The sequence below is a fragment of the Nicotiana tabacum genome, chromosome 19, assembly GCF_000715075.1.
Source record: "Nicotiana tabacum cultivar K326 chromosome 19, ASM71507v2, whole genome shotgun sequence".
NCBI classification, from domain to species: Eukaryota; Viridiplantae; Streptophyta; class Magnoliopsida; order Solanales; family Solanaceae; genus Nicotiana; species Nicotiana tabacum.
In genome coordinates, this window is record NC_134098.1 from 137,522,602 (window position 1) to 137,546,775 (window position 24,174).

Below are 24,174 nucleotides of genomic sequence, written 5' to 3' on the forward strand. Positions count from 1 at the left end.
AGTGGAAATAAAAGAGGTTAGGGTCAACGTTCCATTACCCACGAATGTGCCTACTTTCACAAAAATACCAAATATTGTTCCAGTTGTTAAAGAACACTTTGACAACACCGAACAACATTTGGATGAAACACTTTATGAAGAAACTAACTCACAAATATCTGATACAAATAAACCAAAAGAAATGCCATTAAGAAAATCTCAAAGAGTTAAAAAATCGGCTATTTCAGATGATTATGTGGCAAGAGTCAGATTTTGACATTGGTCTTAATAAGGATCTGGTTTCATTTTCACAAGCCATAGAAAGTAATGAGTCTGACAAATGGATTGATGCCATGAAGGAAGAGTTAAAATCCATGGAATACAATAAAGTGTGGGATTTCGTTGAATTGCCAGAAAGTTCTAAAAGAATTGTGTGTAGATGGGTCATTAAGACCAAACACGATTCAAATGGCAATATTGAATGATACAAAGCCAGACTTGTTGCCAAGGGTTATACTCAAAAAGGAGGCATTGATTATAAAGAGACCTTTTCACCGGTCTCAAAGAAAGACTCGTTAAGAACTATTATGGCTTTGGTGGCTCATTATGATTTAGAGTTACACCAAATGGATGTGAAAACTGTCTTTTTTAATGGAGACCTCGAGAAAAAAGTTTATATGGACCAACCAGAGGGTTTCGAAACTAAAGGAAAATGTCAAATGGTGTGTAAACTGAAGAAGTCAATATATGAACTTAAACAAGCCTCACGACAATGGTATATAAATTTTAATGATACCATAACATCTTTTGGATTTGTGAAAAATACCGTTGATCGGTGTATATACCAAAAGATCAGTGGGAGCAAGTTTATATTTTTAGTCCTATATGTTGATGATATTCTACTTGCTACTAATAATTTAGGCATATTGCGTGAGACTAAAGATTTTCTCTCTAAGAATTTTGAAATGAAAGATATGGGTGAGGCATCCTATGTGATAGGAATAGAAATATTCCGTGATAGATCACAAGGATTATTGGGATTGTCTCAGAAAGGCTATATCGAAAGAGTTCTAGAGAGATTTAACATGAATAACTGTTCAGAAGGAATTGTTCCAATTCAAAAAGGGGGACAAATTTAGTCTCATGCAATGCCCTAAGAATGATGTAGAATGAAAAGAAATGGAATCAATTCCTTACTCTTCTATTGTTGGTTGTCTGATGTATACTCAGACTTGCACAAGACCAGATATTAGTTTTGCGGTCGGAATGCTAGGAAGATATCAGAGTAACCCAGGAATTGATCACTGAAAAGCTGCAAAGAAAGTCTTGAGGTACCTGAAAGGAACGAAGGATTACATGCTCATGTATAGGAGATCCAAGCATTTGGAAGTTATTGGATACTCGGATTCAGATTTCGCTGGGTGTATTGACAGTAGGAAGTTTACGTTTGGTTATTTGTTCCAATTAGCTGAAATAGCAATATCGTGGAAGAGTGCCAAACAGTCTGTCATTGCTACATCCACGATGGAAACAGAATTTGTGGCATGTTTTGAAGCCATAATTCATGCATTATGGCTGCGAAACTTTATGTAACGACCCGACCGGTCATTTTGAGCTCTAGCACGACATTCAGTGATTTGAGATCCTCATCAGCTTCACTTTAGGTATTATGACTTGTACGTATGGTCGGAATTAAATTTTGGGAAGTTCGGAGTTATTTGAGAAGAAAATTCTAATTTAGGAAACTTTAAGTTGGAGGAATTGACTAAAGGATGATATTTGAGTAAACGACCTCGGAATCAGGATTTGGAGGTTCTAACAGGTTCGTATGATGATTTTGGACTTGGACGTATGTACGGATCGAGTTTTGGAAAGCCCGGGAATATTTCGGCGCCTATTGTGGAAGTTGGCATTTTGGAAGGATTTCATAAATTTGGGTTGGAGTGCATTTCAATGTTATCGATGTCTGTTTGGGATTCTGAGTTTGGGAATAGCTCCGTATGGTAATTCTGGTATTGGGAGCGCGTCCGGATGTGGATTTGGAGGTTCATAGGTCATTTCGGGGTCATTTGGCGAAAGTTAAAACTTTGAAGGATTTTGAGAAGTTTGACCGGAAGTGGACTTTTTGATATAGGGGTCAGATTCCGATCCGGAAGTTGGAGTAGGTTCGTAATGTCAATTATGACTTGCATGAAAAATATGAGGTCAATCGGACGTGATTTGTTAGGTTTCGGCATCGATTGTAGAAGTTGAAGTTTCAAAATTCACTAACTTTAAATTGGAGGGTGATTCGTAGTTTCGATATTGTTGGGCATGATTTGAGGCCTCGACTAAGTTAGTAATATATTTTGGGGCGTGTTGGTATATTTGGTTGAGGTCCCGAGGACCTCGGGTGGATTCCGGATGGTTAACAGATCAATTTTTGGACTAAAGGAATCATGAGGGAGCTCGTATCTGGTGTAACCGCACCTGCGAGGTTTTGGCCGCAGGTGCGGAGCCGCAGGTGCGGAGCCGCAAAAGCGGCCATGAGGGGCGCATGTGCGATTTTAGTTAAGCAGTGCTGAGACCGCAGATGAGGTTATCTCGCCGAAGAAGCGAGACCGCACCTGCGAAATGGAAGGCGCAGAAGCGGAAGCAGCGGCTGGGGGCATCTCCGCAGAAGTGGAATAATTGCCGCACATGCGGAACCGCAGAAGCGGTCAAGTGACCGCAGGTGCGAGAATTCGAGTTGGGCAGTGAGGTTTCCTTAAAATGGGATTTGGCCCATTTTTCACTTGGTTGGGCGATTTTGGAGAGTTTCAAGTGGGGGTTTTTATCATTTATGCCAAGGTAAGTTATTCCCATTCATTGCAAGTTAAATACATGGTTTGTATAAGGATTTAATCATGGAAATTAGTAAATATTGTGGGGGTTTTGGTAAAATTTCTAGAAATTATACTTTTGGATTTTGACCACGAATTTAGGCATGAAATTGAGAATAAAATATATATTTGAGCTCGTAATGCTATGGGTAGTGTTTATCTTCGAAAATTTTCGAAATCTGAGCGTGGGGGCTAGAGGGTAATTGTTATCGACTTTTTGAGCGAAGTTAGAAATTGTTATAAATTGATTAATTATGAGTATTATAGTACATTTTGATTGGGTTGCATCTTAATTGACTAGTTTTGGAGCGACGGGCATCTGTTTGAGGTGTTAGAGGGCTTTGGAGCCGGTTATGGAATTTCGGAGCGAGGTAAGTCTCCTGTCTAACTAGGGGTGGTATGTGGGCCGGGCCCAGTCCTAAGTGGGCCGGTCCTAGGCGGGCCGGTCCTAAGCGGTCCCGGGCTTCACGGGCTTCTTGTTGGAACCGGTCCGGGACTGGGACCACGAACAAACGGTCCCGTGTTAAGTGGACCGGTCTCGGACCTAAACGGGCCCAAAAGGTCCTAAGCGGGCCCAAGTGGGCCCAACGGATACTTTCTATTTTTATACAAGTTAGAGAAAAAAAATGGTAATAAAAATATCTAAGGCAATTTCTAGTAAATTATATATAGAATTGTCACCTAAATTTTTTAATTCAAATTTAAAGACAAAAATATTGTAAAGAGATATTCAAAGCAATGTGTTAATATATATATATATATATATATATATATATATATATATATATATATATATATATATATATATATATTTATATATTATCGAATATGGCTTAAGATATATATTTATATACTATCGAATATGGCTTAAGATATCTCTCTCTCTCTCTCTCTCTATATATATATATATATATATATATATATATATACACACTATATATACATCTTACTATATTAAGATGTATATATAGTATATCGTAAGATGTATACTATCGAATATAGAATTTCGGAGCGAGGTAAGTCTCCTGTCTAACTAGAGGTGGCATGTGGGCCGGTCCCGGTCCTAAGTGGGCTTCGCGGGCCCGGTCCTAAGTAGGCCGGTCCTAGGCGGGCCGGTCCTAAGCGGTCCCGGGCTTCGCGGACTTCTTGTTGGAACCGGTCCGGGACCGGGACCGGGATCACGAACTAACGGTCCCGTGTTAAGTGGGCCGGTCCCGGGCCTAAGCGGGCTCAAACGGTCCTAAGCGGGCCCAAGTGGGCCCAACGAATACTTTCTATTTTTTAAATTATTTTTATACAAGTTAGAGAAAAAAATTGGTAATAAAAATATCTAAGGCAATTCCTAGTAAATTATATTATAGAATTGTCACCTAAATTTTTTAATTCAAATTTAAAGACAAAAATATTGTAAAGAGATATTCAAAGCAATGCGTTATATTTTTATTATAGCACTTATATACTATGTATATAGTATATAGTATAGTATAGTATATACTATATTATACTATATGTATAGCTTAAGATATATAAAAAGACAAAAATATTGTAAAGAGATATTCAAAGCAATGCGTTATATTTTTATTATAGCATTAAAAAATCATGGCAATATCTTTCTTAGTCTTCCTCCCCCCTATGGAATGAGCACAATAATGTGCTAATACCACCATTGAGAAAAAAAATAAACTAATCAAGATGTGCCAAAATACAACTTACATATTAATTTACATGGTATCTCTTACAAATTTCATAAATCCTTCAAGGCCCGGAGGAATTTCCGTTGGTGGTGGCGGAAATGAAGCTTGGTCATCACCGCTTCTAGGCGAAGCATCATCCTCCGCAAGTTCAGCTAGCATTTCTTCGTAAGCTTCGTCTACCTCTAGTTGTGATTCAGCAAGTCCAAAATTTCTTCTTTCCGAACGGATCCAATCTCTGAAAAGTACTGATTTTCCAAGCTCTCCCTCATAGATGCTCTATAATCACCGAGTTGAAGTCTTGCTTGACTGCAAGCGCTCTCTGATACCACTGTTGAAGCTTGAATAGTTAAAATATCTCGGCCATCCTTAAAAGAATCGGAAAGTGTTTTTATTTGTCCTTCCACCATTCCAAAATATTAAAGGAGCCGTCGGGATTCACTTCCTCAATTCCGTGTGACAAATAAACTTCAAGCTTATTTAGTTGTGAAAAATCACTAGTATTAGAACCTTGAGAACCCCTAAACCCTGCCCAAGCACTAAGTGCTCTTACTCCCGGTAACAGTGTTAATTCCCGGTTGAAATTGATTTGACCCGGTACTAAGGTCAGCCTGACTAGGTGCACTTGTCCCCTCGGCCAAAGCTTTCATACGAAAATATCTAGCTTTATCTTGAGGGTGTAGCAATATGTGTTTAGTCAAACTTCCCGTCCCTCCCCGACTTCCAACATATTTAAAAACTAACTCTTTGCCACAAGTTTTACACTTAGCCCTATTTTTTCTCTTAGTTGAGTAAAAAATGGCCAAACAAGAGATGTTTCTGCCCGTTTAGAAGGTTGTCTAGAAAATGTAGGGGCAGTAACAGGAGGGTCAGACGGGGGATCATTTGGATTATTATTAGTTGGGTTAACTTCAGGAGCAAGACTAGTGGGTGTATCGTCATCCGGTTGCGTTTCATCAAAATCTATTTCTTCATCATCATTTTCATCAATAGTTGGATTACCATAAAGAGCATTCATATATTCATGGATTAATTATTCACCGGGTGCAATATTATGGTAAAATTGACTCTCGATAAATTATAATAAACTATTATCGCTATCAAGAATAAGAGGTGTAGGACGGGTAACATGTTTGGGCCGGGGAGCCGGGGGAAGTGGAGGAGGAACAGATTGGCCACTAGATTCACCACTCTTGGATTTTCCCTTATTTTTACTAAATATTTTTTTTAAGGAATAAGCCATCTTAATTAATCAAGCAAAGTAAATAAAACAAAAAAAACTATAATATTAAAACTTAAGAGTTGGAATGAGTTTTTCGAATTGACGAACAACTTGTTGAAAAATAATTATCGTTGAAGACTTGAAGACTTCAATTCACCAACTTCACAATTTTGCACAAATTGTAACAATTAAGTAAGCAATTATAGAATAATATTAGAGAGAGATTGAGAGATTTTGTGAGAAAAATAAAAGAATGAGGGGGTATTTATAGTTGAAAATAGGAAAAAGTGTAATTATAAAAAGTTTGGGGTTAAAACAAAATTTGGGGGGTTAAATGGCTATTTTACAAATAGCCAACGACTATTTTGGCAGACCAAACGGCTAGTTTTTAAATCGCCAAACGGTCAATTTTTTTTTTAAAAAAATTATTCGTTGGGCCCGGATAGGACCGTTTAGTACCGCTTGAACCGGACCACTTCTCAGCCGGTCCTGGTCCCAAACGGTCCCGGTCTAGCGGGCTTCGCCTATGAGACCGGCCCACTACCCGCCCACCACCCCACGGTCCCGGTCCTATCCGGTTAGGACCGTTTAGGCCCACCGCCTATGTGGGCTTGCGGTCCTGGGCCGGTCCCGGTCCTAACCGGCCCACATGCCACCCTTATGTCTAACTCTGTGAGAGAAAAACTACCCCTAGGTGATATATTTAATGTGTGCAACTTGTTGCGGGGACTACGTACGCACGAGGTGACGAGAGTCCGTACGTAGTTAGATTCATGCTATTGTCCGGGTAGACCTAGGTTCACACTATGATGTACTTGTACTATTTGAACAGTCTCTCATGTATTAAATTCCCCTGTTTTAGATTACTACTTGAGACTAGAATTGCTTTTGTAGAGACTTCACGAGTTCATGATTAGTCAACGAATAATGTTACTCCTCTTACGACATATTTCTGCGATATATATATGTTTCATTGAAAGGTTGTTGTTAAAGAAATTACAACTCACACATTTATTGGCGAGTAGGGTCAAGGACCCGTCAAAGCCTTTTATTCTAATGGGATCGGGTCGTTCGTCTCGGCAGGATTTATGTACCACACTCTCATGGAGCGGGTCGTTCGCCTCGGCAGTTAATAGATGCATCTATGGTTCGTGTCGTTCGACCCTCGATAGTGCACAATTTTATTATTATGTTGGATCGGGTCGTACGCCTCGGCATTTCCTATATCATATCCTCATGGAATCGTGTGTAATATTTGGCAAAAACCCAGAGTATCTGTGAGTTTTCCCGATTTGGGTTATGAAAATCCATCTGATGAGATCCACTATATTTATATATATGCTCCGGTTAAGGAGGGAATTTCAAAAGGAGTGCTTATGTTTCTCGTAAAGAGGGTATTTGTACCACGTGATCTATACTTGTTTGTCTCATTTATTTGCTTTGCCTCATATTTACTTACCTCTTTACTGTACATGGTATTATTGGACCACTAGTAAGTGTCGATGTCGACCCCTCGCCACTACTCCTCCGGGATTAGGCTAGATACTTACTGGTACACATTGATTACGTACTCATACTACACTTGCTGCACATTTTTGTGCATGTACATATGTGACTAGTGGTCTTGTGAGAGCAGAGACGTGTATGCATGCGGGGACTTACGTGAGCTGCATTCCATATTATGACCCACAACCGGCAGAGTCTCCTTCAGGGTATTTATATTTCTCCTGTCCAAATTTGTATTCCGGACAAATGCTATATTTGATTTTACATTCCTAGTTGATGCTCATGCACTTGTGACACCGGGTTTTGGGATGATTATGGGTTGTTCTATATTGAATTCGTTAAAAGTATTATTATTTACTCTGTAAATCCCCTTTCTTTACCATTTAAATTGAAGGAAAATATGATTTCAAATAATAAAAATGAGAACCCAATTAAGTAATTATTGTTGGCTTGCTTGACAGTGGTGTCCGACGCCATCACGACCTTTATTGGATTTTGGGTCGTGACAGCTTGGTATCAGAGCGCTAGGTTCACTTAGGTCTCACGAGTCTTGAGCGAGTCTAGTAGAGTCTGGCGGATCGGTACAGAGACGTCTATACTTATCTTCGAGAGGTTACAAGGCTGTTAGGAGTACTTCCCTTCTTGATTCCTCATCGTGCGATTTGATTCCTTTAAGGCTTATGCCTTCATTTCCTTCCCATTCAATCTTATGCGACGTGAAGCGCTTGTTATAAATTTGGAATCGAGGAATTTTGATGGTACTACAGATGTGATGTAGGATGTTTCTCCTTGCATATTTTATTGGGCTATTATCATCGCCTTGCGAAAGGCCGTTCTGTCGTTGCAGCTCAATATCAGTATTACCTAAGGTTTTGAGGTTTGGCATTGATTGTTATGACGATTCGTGCGTTGCTATCGCACCGTGTTTGTGTAATGGTAGGATGCTTGTCTATGTGTCGAAACAGTGAATGACTTGGAAGGAGGTTTACTCAGTGCATGATTCAAAGATCCGGTATTTTATTTCCGACGAAGGAAAAATAATCGGACTAAGAATGTTCAGGTTTGGGGTTGATGGAGTAACGAGACTTGGTATTTTCGAGCGTAGCGAAATCTTCATCCGTGATGTGGTGTCATTGTTCTTGCTGAATGTGTTAAGTTTGCTGGTATTATGGTTTCCTTTAATTCGCCTTTGGGGCAGAGTACTGTAGATGGTGCCGGGGCAGCAGCTGTCAGAGGTCGCAGTGTGCTATGATTTAGAATCGAATTAGTGATCTTAAAGTTGATGGATAAGGAAGATGATCTTCGGGGAGGTTTAGAGTTGGCGGCGATATGTTGGTTTAGGTGCTACAGAGATGAATTTTGATTTAAGGTAACAACTAGGCAGCGAAGGATGAGGAAGAACATGTGGGAGGTGTCTTGTGGTGGTTAAACTTCTAGAAGGCCAAGTGTAAGAAAACAAGAGTCGAGTATTGCTTAAATGAGAGGGTTTGACCAAAGTGGGAGAGTGGCAGAGTATCATATGGGTTCTGTGGTAGGATAGCTACATGCCTTGAGAAAAATTTAGAGTCAATTGGAACTCATAGTGGACAGTGACTAAGTCTACGAACTTGATTGGAAATATTGGCCACTATACAGAGGAAGGTTGGACACGACGGAAAATGAGTTGCTTGGTATGAAGAAGGATACAACATGACTTTGGATTGGAAGGTATTGTCGAACCTTTAGATTATGTCAATGAGGAAGAAGGAATCTTAGTGGGCTCCAGGGCTATGTAATTGTAGCTTCAAGCTGAGTGGGAGAGCCCCAGGCACCATTGCCTGTGATTGGATTGCATGGATGTTTAGTTGGGAAGTTTCTGGTTATCGGCATATTGGTAGGTTATTACGGCTAAGGAAGAGAACATCAATGGTAACTTGAACAAAGGATTTGAGGAATGTGTGCTACCTTTGGCCTTATCGGTTCATGTTCAGGTCTTGGGTAGACTTAGAGTCTATGCTTCGTGTGGATGCGGATGTATAAGGAAAGGAATTCAACCGGTTGCTTCTTGAGAAAGTGTTCATGTGCTAGCAGGGCCTTAGAGTTTGATCATAATTGGGAACAAGCCAGAGTGGTTCAAAAAAATAATTATTAAAAGTGCAGTGCCTAAGGATTTCGAGCCAGTAGTATAGTTAAGTATTTAGCTTTTGCAGTGGATTATGAAAGGTGGCTTGGAGTGTTCTACATTATTGTCGGTCTGCGGTGTGACATTTGAGGAATGGGAGAAAATAACTTCGGATTCATAGAGGGGTTTTCAGAATGGGTGTACCAGTTAAAGATGCAAATATGCGCATAAGGAGGGTATGAGATGGTTCGTGGGTTTTGGAGACAACGCGGTCTCGTAAAATAAGGTCACTCAGGATGAGTGCGGATTTGGGTTCATGATGTTTTGAATGGAGCTATCATTATTTTTAGGGCAAGTCCCGAGTAAATTAGAAGAAGTGGCTAGGTTGGTAATGGTTGAATCAACACGGTTATGGCAGTGGCTAGTTTCTCCAGCGTGAAGTTATACATGTAGTTTGTGGTTGTACACTTGGGCTTGAGCGCCACCACAACTTGGTTGATTTGGGAGGTATTCAATTCGTATGGCTTTGTTATGTAAAGGGATTTTCGGAAGAGTTATGGCAGTTTAGATTACGACATGAGGTTGTATTTTCTGCGGTTTGGGAGTTAGGTTGCGTGTTGCATTGGTTCTTCCGAAATGAGCTAAGTAAAAGGTTTCTATATGATGAAGTGTTTATCCTATTAGTGGGAGGGGTTATTATGGAATTATGGTACTCTCACGTATTGGCATGTTAGATGCAGCGAGCGACATGGGAAATTGGAAGCTGAGGATCAAGGTTGCAGTTCGGTGTTGACAAGAATGTCACGAGCTCGGATGATCAGGGAAGAATTCGGATGTTTAGAGTAAGCTGGTATTGTCTTTAGCGTCACCTGAGATCGGTGTCCTGTGTAAGAGGCTTTGTGTACTGATTTGCGGCTTCTTAATTTGCTTTACAGTATTAGTGTGACTGGTGGTATGGATGTGCGGACTTGTTACCTGATGCGGAGGGTCGTGGGAGTGTATCCCACGGAAGGATTGTATAAGTGTGACATATAGTCACTTGATTGTTTAAATATTTAAAACCAAGTATGAAGATTGTGGTATTGTCGCTAATGTGAGAATTTATGCCTGAAGGGCGCTCGGTTCATTTGGTTGTCGAATGTGGAAGTTTGTTCCAGATTTGACGGTTGTTCCTATGTGTCGTGAATAGGTCATTGTGGGTCCTTAAGAGGCTATTTAGCCAAGCATGGTATGATCAGAATCGGTTGAGGTCCGTGGATGGATCTAAATGTGAATGTGGGCTCTATATCAGGCCGGATGTGCTCATCTCAGCATAGCATTATTTTCGGAAGGATCTTCGGGCCTTGGATGTTATTCTTGTCGTCAGCTATCCCGTGTAATCTATTATACCAAGTGGGTTGTGAGGTGGTTTAATTATTCGCACTCGTACTGAGATCCCGTATGGTTTGTGGTATTATGTGAGTAGAATGGCTCTCGAAATGCAGGTCATATATCGTACCTTAGTGGTGCTTGAGTTTTGTAGCGCGTGACACTACCCGTCTCCCCAGGATTTTCATTATGCACTTGGCGTGCTTAGGGTTGATATTCAGGCATTTCGTGATGGAGTGCTTAGGGTTGATATTCAGGCATTTCGTGAGTATAAGCGTTTCGACTCGATATGTGTTTTCTTTAGATTATTATGTGCGGATCGGGTGGCACGCCGCCACGGGTATATAGTTGGATCGGGTGGCATGCCGCCACGGATATGTTGATTGGATCAGGTGGCAGGCCGCCATGAGTATCATGGTTGGATCGGGTTGCACGTCGCAATGGTATCATGTGTGGATCGGGTTGCACGCCGCAACAATGTGTTATTGAGTACAGTTTCCCATATCTGTTATTGCGTGTTTTGCTTCCCATTTCCCGAGGAAGGTTCATAACATCTTATCGGTTGTTTAAATTAGTTGCATGGGTTGAGTCGTTCTTTCTAGAGTTCGTTTTCCTTATATACCGCATTCTAGTTGTGGATTGTTGGCACATTATGGCATCCTATGAGACTTTTGGCAGTGTATGAGGTGGCTTATTGCTTGAGCAGCTTGTACTGGGTGAGACAAGATTATTGGACTTGGGATTAGTGCGATCAGATTTATATGAAGCATATTAAAGAGTAAATATTGCTATTCAATCCAAAATAAGGTAATGGTTCTTGTCGGGAGGAGAGACTCCATAAAATGTGAATCGGCAGGTGGTTATGAGTTCTACACATCCTCTGTCGTGGCAGTATTGCATGAGTTGGAACAGGACTTATATGAGTCATGCGGTGTGTTGTGAGCATCAGATTCGTGGGTTTTCAGCTGTTGTTATCAGGGGATGTTATTATTGTCATGTAAATTATGCGATGCATGGTGTGGATTTCGCGAAGGTATGCAATCATGTGTTGGTACATCATGTAGTGATGGATACGGTGTTCGTATGTTGGAAACAAACCTGGTAGAGAATTTCAGATGTTGGAATTTGGCTCTAAGGCTTATTTGACTAGATAAAAGGGAGGATTTTCAGGTTTGCTCAAGCAAATGTGCTCAAATGGGTTATGGTAATACGGGTAGGTGCACAAGGTGTTAAACAACGATTTCAGACAACTCCAGAGCAGTTCTTAGCACGTTTGCGAACGAACGTATATTTAAGTGGGAGAGAATGTAACGACCCGACCGATCATTTTGAGCTCTAGTGCGTCATTCAGCAGTTTGAGACCCCGAGCAGCTTCACTTCAGGTATTATGACTTGTACGTATGGTCGGAATTGAATTTCCGGAAGTTCAGAGTTAGTTTGGGAAGAAAATTCTAATTTCGGAAGCTTTAAATTGGAGGAATTGACTAAAGGGTGATATTTGACTAAATGACCTCGGAATCGGTATTTGGAGGTTCCAAAAGATTCGTATGATGATTTTGGACTTAGACGTATGTCCGGATCAGGTTTTGGATGACCCTGGAATGTTTCGGCGCCTATTGTGGAAATTGGCATTTTGGAAGGATTTCATAAATTTGGGTTGTAGTGCATTTCAATGCTATCGATGTCCGTTTGGGATTCTGAGTTTGGGAATAGCTCTGTATGGTGATTCTGGTATTGGGAGCACATCCGGATGCGGATTTGGAGGTCCGTAGGTCATTTCGGGGTCATTTGGCGAAAGTTGAAACTTTGAAGGTTTTTAAGAAGTTTGACCGGAAGTGAACTTTTTGATATCGGGGTCGGATTCTAATTTCGGAAGTTGGAGTAGGTTCGTAATGTCAATTATGACTTGCGTGCAAAATTTGAGGTCAATCGGACGTGATTTGATAGGTTTCGGCATCGATCGTAGAAGTTGAAGTTTTAAAGTTCACTAAGTTTGAATTGGAGGGTGATTCATAGTTTCGATATTGTTGTGCGTGATTTGAGGCCTCAACTAAGTTCGTAATATATTTTGGGGCGTGTTGGTATATTTGGTTGAGGTCCCGAGGGCCTCGGGTGATTTCTGGATGGTTAATAGATCAATTTTTGGACTAAAGGAATAATGAGGGAGCTGGTATCTGGTGTAACCGCACCTGCGAGGTTTTGGCCGCAGGTGCGGAGCCGCAGAAGCGGCAATGAGGGGCACATGTGCGATTTTAGTTGAGCAGTGCTGAGACCGCAGATGCGATTATCCCGCCCCAGAAGCGAGACTGCACCTGCGGAAGGGAAGGCGCATAAGCGGAAGCAGCGGCTGGGGGAATCTCCGCAGAAGCGGAATAATTGCCGCACCTACGGAACTGCAGAAGCGGTCAAGTGACCGCAGGTGCAAGAATTCGAGCTGGGCAATGAGGTTTCCTTTAAAACGGGATTTGGCCCATTTTTCTCCCATTTTTTACTTGGTTGGGCGATTTTGGAGAGTTTCAAGTGGGGGTTTTCATCATCTATGCCAAGGCAAGTTATTCTCATCCATTGCAAGTTAAATATATGGTTTATATACGGATTTAAGCATGAAAATTAGTAGAAATTGTGGGATTTTTGGTTGAAAACCTAGAAATTTTATTTTTGAATTTTGACCACGAATTTGGGCATGAAATTGAGAATAAATTATATATTTAAGCTCGTAATGCTATGGGTAGTGTTTATCTTCGAAAATTTTCGAAATCCGGGCGCGTGGGCCCGAGGGTGATTTTTATCGACTTTTCGAGAGGAGTTGAAAATTGTTATAAATTGATTAATTATGAGTATTAGAGTACATTTTGATTGGGTTGCATCTTAATTGACTAGTTTTGGAGCGACGGGCATCAGTTTGAGGTGTTAGAGGGCTTTGGAGCCGGTTATGGAATTTCAGAGCGAGGTAAGTCTCCTGTCTAACTCTGTGAGAGGAAAACTACCCCTAGGTGATATATTTAATGTGTGCAACTTGTTGTGGGGACTACGTACGCACGAGGTGACGAGAGTTCGTACATAGTTAGATTCATATTGTTGTCCGGGTAGACTTAGGTTCACATCATGCTATAGCTGTACTATTTGAGTAGTCTCTCGTCTATTAAATTCCTCTATTTTGCATTACTATTTGAGACTAGAATTGCTTTTGTAGAGACTTCACAAGTTCATGATTAGTCACCGAATAATATTACTCCTCTTACGGCATATTTTCGGGATATATATGTTTCATTGAAAGGTTTTTGTTAAATAAATTACAACTCACGCGTTTATTCGTGAGTGGGGTCAAGGACCCATCAAAGCCTCTTATTCTAATAGGATTGGGCCGTTCGCCTCGGCAGGATTTATGTACCACACTCTCATGGGAGAAGGCCGTTCGTCTCGTCAGTTAATAGATACATCTATGGTTCGTGCCGTTCGACCCTCGGCAGTGCACAATTTTATTATTATGTTGGATCGGGCCGTACACCTCGACATTTCCTATATCATATCCTCATGGAATCGTGCGTAATATTTGGCAAAAAGCCAGAGTATCTGTGAGTTTTCCCGATTTGGGTTATGAAAATCTATCTGATGAGATCCACTATATTTATATATATGCTCCAGTTAAGGAGGGAATTTCAAACGGAGAGCTTGAGTTTCTCGTAAAGAGGGGTATTTGTACCACATGATCTATATTTGTTTGTCTCATTTATTTGCTCTGCCTCATATTTACTTACCTCTTTACTGTATATGGTATTATTGGACCACTAGTAAGTGTCGATGTCGATCCCTTGTCACTACTCCTCCGGGATTAGGCTAGATACTTATTGGGTACACGTTGATTACGTACTCATACTACACTTGCTGCACATTTTTGTGCAGGTACATATATGACTAGTGGTCTTGTGAGAGTAGAGGCATGTATGCATGCGGGGACTTATACGTGAGCTACATTCCATATTACAACCCACAGCCGGTAGAGTCTCTTTCAGAGTATTTATATTTCTCCTGTCTAAATTTGTACTCCGGACAGATGTTGTATTTTATTTTATATTTCTGGTTGATGCTCATGTACTCATGACACCAGGTTTTGGGATAATTATGGGTTATTCTGTATTGAATTCGTTAAAAGTATTATTATTTACTCTGTAAATCCCCTTTCCTTACCATTTAAATTGAAGGAAAATATGATTTCAAATAATAAAAATGAGAACCCAATTAAGTAATTATTGTTGGCTTGCCTAACAGTGGTGTCCGGCGCCATTACAACCTTCATTGAATTTTGGGTCGTGACACTTTATTTCCGAACTTGGGGTCGTCGACACCATTACCAAGCTGCCGAAAATTTACTGTGATAATTCTGCAGCAGTATTCTTCTCCAAGAACGATAAGTACTCCAAATGTGCCAAACATATGGAATTAAAGTACTTTACCGTCAAGGAGGAAGTTTAGAAACAAAGAGTGTCACTTGAGCATATTATAACTGATCTCATGATTGCAGATCCGTTAACGAAAGGTTTACATCCAAAGATATTTAAAGAACATGCACATAAAATGGGTCTTGGCTGTATATATGATGTTTTGACACTCTTAGCTCATTTATGTGTTTCTGATATACATTAATGATTTTCTGTTTCTCCTAATGGGGTGCACATTATTGTTTTGAGATATTACAGGATAAGTCTCAATGAGACATTATTGTGGACCAAAATGTTTTATAGCTTATGGACCTGATACGATGAGTTACTAATTTTGTAGTATATGGAAGGGAGTATGTAGACAAATTATATATATAATCGCCATAACTCACATTTAGTAGTTTATCGTATTATGATATTTATGATGGACATTATAGAAGAGAGTTGTTTATGCGCAACTAATGATCTTATATTATTAAGTATTAATATTATGTGATTATTGGGCCAAATGGGAGAGTGTACGATTTTCCTACGTATATTGGCGGCCCAATAGGTTTAAGGACCATAATTAATATTTAATTAATGAGCAAATCTCATCCGTCCGATCGGTTATTTGATGGACGTACCAGATTAAGTGAGAACCTCTATAAATTGGTCCTCTCCCCGCTCATTAGGGTTACAGTATTTTTCTATTCTCTCTTCTATCACTAAAGTCGGCGGTAACGAAAGCTAGGGCAAGGGGCGAGAAACCAATTCCAACTAACGCTGCCGCTTCGTGATAATAACTTAAGATTCATGTATGTTTTTTGTAATAATTTTATGTAAGATTATCATGTTCAAGATCCTGGTATGAAGTAAGTTTATGTTTACGGCAAGGACAAAGAGATAACCTATATTATTCGAGATTTAACACATCCAATTGATTTTCCTTAGAACCAATGGAAACGGAAGTCTGTGAGTCAACAAACTCAAAGGTCAAGAAAAATGTAGGGACAAATTTTAAATATTGGATTACTTAAACAGTTAAACTTCAATAGACTTCGAGTAATGACTTCCACATGAGGTAGCACGAAGAATGCATTAGAAATATCCCTATCACTTGTGATTTAGTTGTCTTTAAAGAGTATTTTTCATGGTATACACCATGTACTAAAAATCTATTTTTTTGTATGTTCGCAAAGGTTATTCAAAATTTAATATACCTATATAAAAATAATTTTAGACCTATATATACAATATAAATTGTTATATATACAATATAATTTTTCGATAAAGAGTATTCGTTTAACAACCCTTCAATGTAGGGGAAGAATAATGCCGAATGAGCATTTTCCTTTTGCTTGTGACAAGGAAAGAACATATCCAAAATGTGAAGTCCTTGTTCATTTAATCTTCATGTTATGAATGCTTTGAGAAATCTGTCATGTCATGGCCCCCTAACACTATAAAGGGTTCTATCTACTAAGCCGTAAACGGAGGGTAAAAGTATCTTCTATTCCTTCCTTTTAATTGTGGCTTTATACAAGATATGATTTATTAAGTTACTCCTATTAAATATTTTTTATCTTTTGAAAATTGAACAGTACTAAAAAAATATTTCATTAATATTAAAGGTATAATAATTGAAAGCAATAAACAAATTCAGTTTTGAATTCCTAAAGTAACATGCTAGTATTTTGGGACAATTTCTTTGAGTTAAAACAATAAACTAAAATGGGACGAAGGAAGTACATTATTTTACTTACAAAGTATAGTCGTAAAACCTGGACTTCTCCTCCTCGGAAAGCTTAACTAACCTGGAATATGCTCTTCCCTCGCCTCAATGAGGATCCTATGTATACAAAGTCCAGCCCATTTTTTCTTCTCTTGTCTCATATTTTTGGATTTTCCCCTTTTATTTAATTTGTATACGCTACTATTAGAAAATCGAAAAGTCGCCTCTTAAACTCTTTTAATTAAACTACAGTAATGCTAATTATTAACTATATTAATAGTGCTAAATATAATTACAAATTACTGTTTGTTGAGAGAAGCGGAAAATAACCTCTTAACTCTTCAAATTCTTACTCGTCTGTCTTTTTAAATGGTCTGGACTCTGGACTACTCTCTTATTATTTCAATTTTCCACTGGTACCACTGCAACTCCCTTAGCAGAAAATTGCACAATGCCACAAGACCGTGATTGATTTGGTTAAGCAAATGAATTATTTTGGGATTCTTCCCAGGTTGAGATCATTTGGTCCGGCATTGCTCGGGATTTGTGAGAAGGGAATGGCTGAGAAGTGAGAAGGCTGGGGTTGTGACTATTAAATATTAGTTCAGAGTCGAAACAGGGAGGAGAAAGTATATGAAAGGATGCATAGATTAAGAGCATCAGAAAGGCAGGGCCTCATAAGAGACTTATGGTATGATAATCCTCTACTTTTGTGTTGTTAAATTTTAGTACAGCTGGGATACTTTTATCCTCTTTTTTTTTTTTTTTTTAGAAATCGTTGCATCCCGTCAACTAAATTGCTGATTGATTCTGTCATACTGATTGTAGTATCCTGCATATTTTTTGGCTATAACTACTGTTTTTTAGACGATTTCTTATGAGAGTGAATTCATTAGGTAGTTTCACATTATTGACATTTGATAATTCTGTTTCTTTTGCGGTATACTTCTATCGTTTACTCAAACCTATCATAGAGAAATTTGTATCATCATTGCTGAAAAAGATGTTGGAGGCTGCTAGGGTTGCTGAGAATGATGCTTGAGGCTTCCGAGCCATAGTTCTCAAGTTGATTTAAAGAAAAGTATAATAGTCTTCATAAAGCTAAGCATTCATATTTATCGTCTGCCAACACTCCCAACAAACACACCCTAGAAGAAATATCATTTGGGTGGACATTACAGTTAATAAGCAGGAATCTCTGTAGATGAGGGCCTTTGTAATATAAAAATGCAAATGATAGTGAGTGGAATTAGATGTATGTGTTTGTCCTTCTCAAAAGATGTATTTGTTTGTCTTTATAATACAATGTTGGTTGCAGCCAATAAAACAAGTTTTTGATATGGTAACACTTAAAGGAATGTCATACTTTGTTGTTTATGTGTATTTAGCATTTTGGCACTTTCATTGATTATTATCCTTTCTCCATTAAACTGGATCCTGAAAGATCTGTTGAAATGCAAAATATATTGGTTCAAAACAGGTGAAATGTTGCTGTCAATTCCCAGTATTTGAGTTTCCATGCTTCAGGCATGTAGGTGAAAGAGTATTGGACTAATTTCTAAGGTGCACTCGTCCAGAAGTGGCTACAGAAGTGTGATCTATTTGATTCAGTGGTGGATGGTGCAGATTTTGGCCTTATTATTCAACGTAATTTTAATTTTGCCCAGGTAGCTGTGCTTTGATTTACATGCCTTTTCTGTTTTCTTATCCTTCCCTTCTTTCTGAGGCGCGGGTGGGAGGGTCAGTTTGAAGTTAGGAGGCATTTTAATGCGCATGAAAAAAAGGAACAAGAATTACTTGCCTATCATTATGTGTGTTTCCAACATGGAGGAATGCGATATGTAGAATGGAATATGTAAGTGAGGCTGAATTATTGTTAGATCTCATTGGTTCCCTACAGAACTAGAAGGAACTATATTTTTTGGGTTAGGTTGTACAGTTTACATCACCATCTTAGTGTTGTCTTTTGTAAACAAAGTTTCTATCTTACTAATAAAAAACATCATTATGCATCTTTTGGACAAGGAAATGGTGATACCTTTTGACTCCTGCACAGTCATATGGCACAAAATTTGTAAACCATCTAAACCAAATGCCATTAGTATAATGTAGAAGTTCCATGAAAATAACACAAACAGTTTGCGGATACTCTGTCCTGTCTCAACTTAGAACTGTCGTCAATAAATTAAGGCAGATGCTTGAATCAGATAAGCTTCCGTGTAACTGGCTGTCCTCTCCTTCTCAGAATAAATGGTTGTCCTCCTCAACATCCTAATAACAAGAAGTTGTTTGAGAGCTGGTGCGCTTTATGCTGCCTCACCTGGTTCAAATACTCTTTACCTTTGAGTTGTTATCCTGATAATTGGTCCTTTTAATAGGAATTAAAAGCATATTGCACTTTGTTTCTAGGTCTGCAGAACTTAAAAGTGCAAGAATATATTTAAATCATATGGCACAAAATTTTTTTAACCATCTAAACCAGATGCCATTAGTATAATGTCGTAGTAGAAGTCCCATGTGTACAAATAGCCCTTTTCTACAATTGGATTTGGCAAAAGTCCCATAATATGTTTTCTTTTCGTTGTACAAAAATAGCCCCATACTATTACTAAACCTCCTCTATTCTATTCCTTTTGGCTTCTTGCAGTTATTGTTAACGTAATGAGCCCTTTGCACTCGATTTCTCTTCATTAAATATTTCTTTAGCACCATCTCGTCTTCCTCTTTTAAGTTAGAAGAGAATGGTTCCCGCAAACCTTGAAACATCTTCTTCAACTGTATCTTATCTTCTGTTTCTGTGATTGACCATCAAGTGCAAGAGACTTTAAATGCTTTCTCAAGATTAGCAGCTGATAAAACCAACCAGATGCTGCTTTATCTTAAAAGACAAATATGTTAACAACACTGTCCGTCTATTCAAGAGTAAATTCTTCATCTCCATGCTGATTGACCAACTTGGTTAAATTAAATTCGTCGAAGGCTCTTAATATGATCTCAAACCTTAGATGGGTTCTTATTTCATCATTGAGTAGTATTTTCTCTTAACTGCAGATGGAAATGTATGTTGTGCCTGATGGAATGAAAAACATCAGGTACAATCTCGCTCTCTCTCTCTCTCACACACACACGCGCGCAACACACTAGATTATTGACAATCTCCAACTTGTTAAACAGTCGACAATCTTGAAAAAATGATATCCCTCTATATGAAACATGTTCTCCCAGTTGTCATGTGTTGTAGCTTAATGCCTCCCTCATTTTTACGCAGGAGCAGAAAATACTGATGATGATGAAAGAACTGATGATGTGCAACAGAATGATGTTGCTGCTGCGGAGAAGAGTGATGATGAAAAGGGAGGGGGTGATTAGCTAATGAGTGATGTTGTTGTTGCTGCTCTGAGAAGGTGCATTTCACAAACATAACCTTTAATTGTACATTAGGCGTAAACCATCAGTTGTATGTTTATTGCTAATGTACATTTAAAAAGGCTTTAAGACTATGATATTCATGATGAGGAGACAGGTGTGTTATTGCATAACGCAAACCTGCTATGAAAGAGGAAAGAATCTTAATTGTGCATATTTTTTATTGTTATCCTCTTACACATGCATTATCAATAATTTTATTGGTGGGTTATCTCATGTGTTATCTTACATTTACCTTTTTTGTTTATTGATTTGGAATCTTAATCTCGATTGATTTAGCTGTTTTGTCTTGGCTTCTATTCAAAATAAAATGGAGGAAGATGGTCACACAGGAAGAGACTTCAAATGAATGTTCCGGCTGCTGTTGCGGAAAAGAAGAATGATGATGAAAGGAGTGATAATGTGCATAGCAGCATCATTCATCTGCACATCATCATACCTTACTTCGTCATCGTTCTTTTTTGCATTAGGAGCATACGTTTGCAGGGTTTTTCCTGTTTTCCTCCTCTCATTTGCTCTCCATCTTGAGGAGAAGTCAAGAAAAACTAGCTTAATCAACAGAAGTAAAGATTCCAAATCAATCAATAAACAAAAAAACGTGAGATTGCATTGTTCAAAGATAATCCAGCAGTAAAGTTATTGTTAATGCACGTTTAAGAACATAAACAATAAAAGAAAAGGGTTATGTACATTTAAAGGTTCTAATGACAACCATTAAATAAGAAGCTACCTGCGGATCCCGGTTTAATAGAGCAGGAAAAGCTTACTATTTATTGTCGTTTTGATGCTTTTCCTTTCTCATTTGTTGATGAATTGGGCAATTAGCCATTGAGGTTTCATAAGTTTACTGTTGAGATATCAGATGCTATAGATCTGGATGACTGCTTCAAGAGATGATGGACTTAAGCTCCTTATGCTTCCACTTTATTTGGTTGTTATTAAGGTAGGTTATCTCATGGCCATCTCCATAAATGACTCAACTTAGTATCATTCTCATGTCTAAGCCCGTGTAAACATTTGAAACTGAAATTGGTGTGTGCTGCCTGTTATTGGAGATGGCCTTGAAACTGCGCCACCAGGATAAGAGCACTGCGTTCTCTCTTTTCACTGAACTGGAGAATCAGCTCTTTCACCTATAAATTGTTATGCACAAAGTTAAAGTGGACCATTGGAATGCATCTTTTATCCCTAGTCTTTATAGATCTTTGTTTTAGTTCTTTTCCATGTCCACAGAAAAAGATAAATGAGGTTATGCCCCATTAGATGGTGTTTGTAGTACTGCAACTTCCTCTGTTAAAGGAACTACAAATAAAGTGGTAGCATTTGAAATTTCCATTGTATGAAGGCTATTGGAAAAAAGTCAGGTCAAATATGGGCTTTATTCTTGGTGAACGGAGGAACATCAGATTTTGGGAAGACACATGGTTGGGTCCCCCCCCCCCCCCCCACCCCCCCCCCCAAAAAAAAAAAAAAAAAGAGACCAATTCATGGACATCTTCAGCTTATCTTCTCAACAAAAGGGAGAAATTGCAGTATTCCTTCGAGACAAGGGCGGAATCTTTTTCTTAGAAAGAATATTATTGGGAAGTGGAAAGACTCTGCCTTTTGCTCCATATGTTAAGCAACATAACCTTGGATCACGTAGAACAGATTCCATTAGTTGAAAAAGCCATCACCAGTGCCTCTTTTCAGTCAAAAGTTGTTGCCGCATGCTGGATTCTAGCACCAACGGGGTATTGTGGCCTTGGGAAAAGATTTGGAGAAACAAGGCACCTTCGAACTATTCTTGTTTCTCTTGGATTGTTGCTTGGGAGGCTTGACTCACACATTCGAGTTTTCAAATGTGGGGGTTTCAGCTCTGCAGCAGATATCCACTGTGTGAAGAGCATCCTGAAGAAGTTTTCCACTTCTTCCTGCATTGTAGGGTTGCTAGCCAGCTGTGGAGCGTGTTTCTGGTAATTCTTGGCATGAGTTGGACCATGCCAAAATCCGTTATTAAGCTCTTGCAAGGTTGGAACAAGAGGGGCTTGGTTATAAATCTGTAAAACTTGGAATACCATACCTCATGCCATTTGGTATACTTTCTGACTTTAAAGAAACAACAGAACTTTTTAAGGCAAAAAGAGAAACGTGCAGAGTCATAAACAGATGTATATTTTTGTAACCTTTTTGGTGCAATCTGGTTATTGAACATGATGCAGATGGAATGCTTGACACAATGGAGGGATTGCACAATCTTTAATTATGCTTAAGCACTGGCTTAGTGCATAAATTTATAAAATCTTTAATTACTTGTAAAAATAGATATTGGTGAATATATTAGTCGGTGGTCATTGAAAATGTACTGCCAAAGTAGTAAAGAAATTAGAGGACATAGTGCCAATGCCTCCTTTGTATTCCATTGACAAGATTAGCGTTGAGGTTATTGTAACTGTACTATTTACAATATACAGATCCGAATGACAGCTTCAAGTGATGATGGACTTAATCTCCATCTGCCTCCCACCTTATTGGAGATAGAAATTTAGGAATCAGCAGGTTAGCTGATTACTGGAGATGACCTTGAAAAGCCAAGATAGTGGGTCTGTGCGCTACTGGGGTATGTTCACTGCATTTTCTCTGTTCACTGAACTGGTGTCAACTCATTTACCTATAAATTGGTAGGCATACAAAATTGAAGGGAACTGCCTGAGTGCATCTTTTAATCCTAGTCCTTGTAGATCATCGTTTTAATTCTTTTCCATGTCCACCACAGAAAAAGATGCCCCGTCAGATGATATTTGTAGTACTGCAGTTTCCGCTGCCAAAAAATGGAGAGTGAAGTGTTAGCACTGAAAGTTCCATGATATAGAACTATAGATATTGGTGAAACTATTAGTCACTGGTCACTGAAATTTAATGCCAAAGTAGTGAAAGTAAAAAATATTAGAAGACATAACGTCAATGCTCCCTTTGTATTCAATCTAAAAGAGTCTCTGGAATGTATTCTTGCTAAACACATTGTTCTTTGATGTGCTTTCGTTAGCAAGCTCTTCTGCAATCTCGTCATGCTAGTATGGCTTGCTTAACTTTGAAAGTTTACTTATGAAATAGGTCTTAAAAGGACTTCGTACCTAACTCAACTCTAAAAATTAGCGATCATCCAAAATCTTAAAAGGAGTCAATACTCAATAGTGTGTTACCTCAATGATGTGGTACATTCTAGCCAGAGATGGGCGGGGGTTTGAGAGATTCAAGATAAGTGAACAGAGTGGCAAATGACTTTCAGGTGGATTAAGAATTTTGGCCAGGATAAGCAATATAGAGCAAGAGAGTTTGTGTTGTTATCATATTTCTAATGTGCTCAACTTAAGCTTCGAGGGTGATATGGTATTTGATGGTAAAATTTTACGTTACATGGCTCTATGTACTTTTAGGGCTTAGAATTTAGAGTATAAGGGTAATTTTCCTGTGAAACTATTCATAGGCGTACTGGGATTAGTTATCTAAAGACATAAGTTGAATTCGCCGTGTATATTAATTAGATTTAACTGGAAAACCAAAAGGAAATAACTGAAATTTATATTCCGGTTCAGTTTTTCAATTTGGTTTGGCCTAATTTATTTTTAAAAAAATCGCCTTTTATATATTGAAAAACCGTAGTTCTCGGTAAAAATTTAAAGTAGTAGAGGCTTACAATGGGAGAAATGAATAATCACCAACTACAGGAAAGCATATTTATGAGTTACTGGAGCCAGCAACATGAAGAAATAATCTGTCGTATGAGGGATTATTCTAATGGCACTGTTATTTTGTAGCATGACAATCTACAAGTGCTAGTATACATGTGTACATTACCTTCACTGAATAACTATATAAATTATGAAG

The 24,174-nt window shown here is 38.8% G+C and overlaps 1 long non-coding RNA gene across 2 annotated transcripts; it reads left to right on the plus strand.

Annotated features, from left to right (window-relative positions):
- The first annotated feature begins 16,894 nt into the window (after positions 1 to 16,894).
- Positions 16,895 to 23,011, plus strand: LOC107761382 (uncharacterized). 2 transcript variants are annotated; one of them, XR_012703005.1, is made up of 5 exons: positions 16,895 to 17,572; positions 18,362 to 18,548; positions 19,933 to 19,973; positions 20,150 to 20,285; positions 22,761 to 23,011. It is a non-coding gene; the product is annotated as an uncharacterized LOC107761382 (long non-coding RNA). The 2 variants fall into 2 exon arrangements; XR_001642584.2 differs by lacking the exon at positions 22,761 to 23,011 and having other exon boundaries at positions 16,906 to 17,572; positions 20,150 to 22,526.
- Positions 23,012 to 24,174: the final 1,163 nt, after the last annotated feature.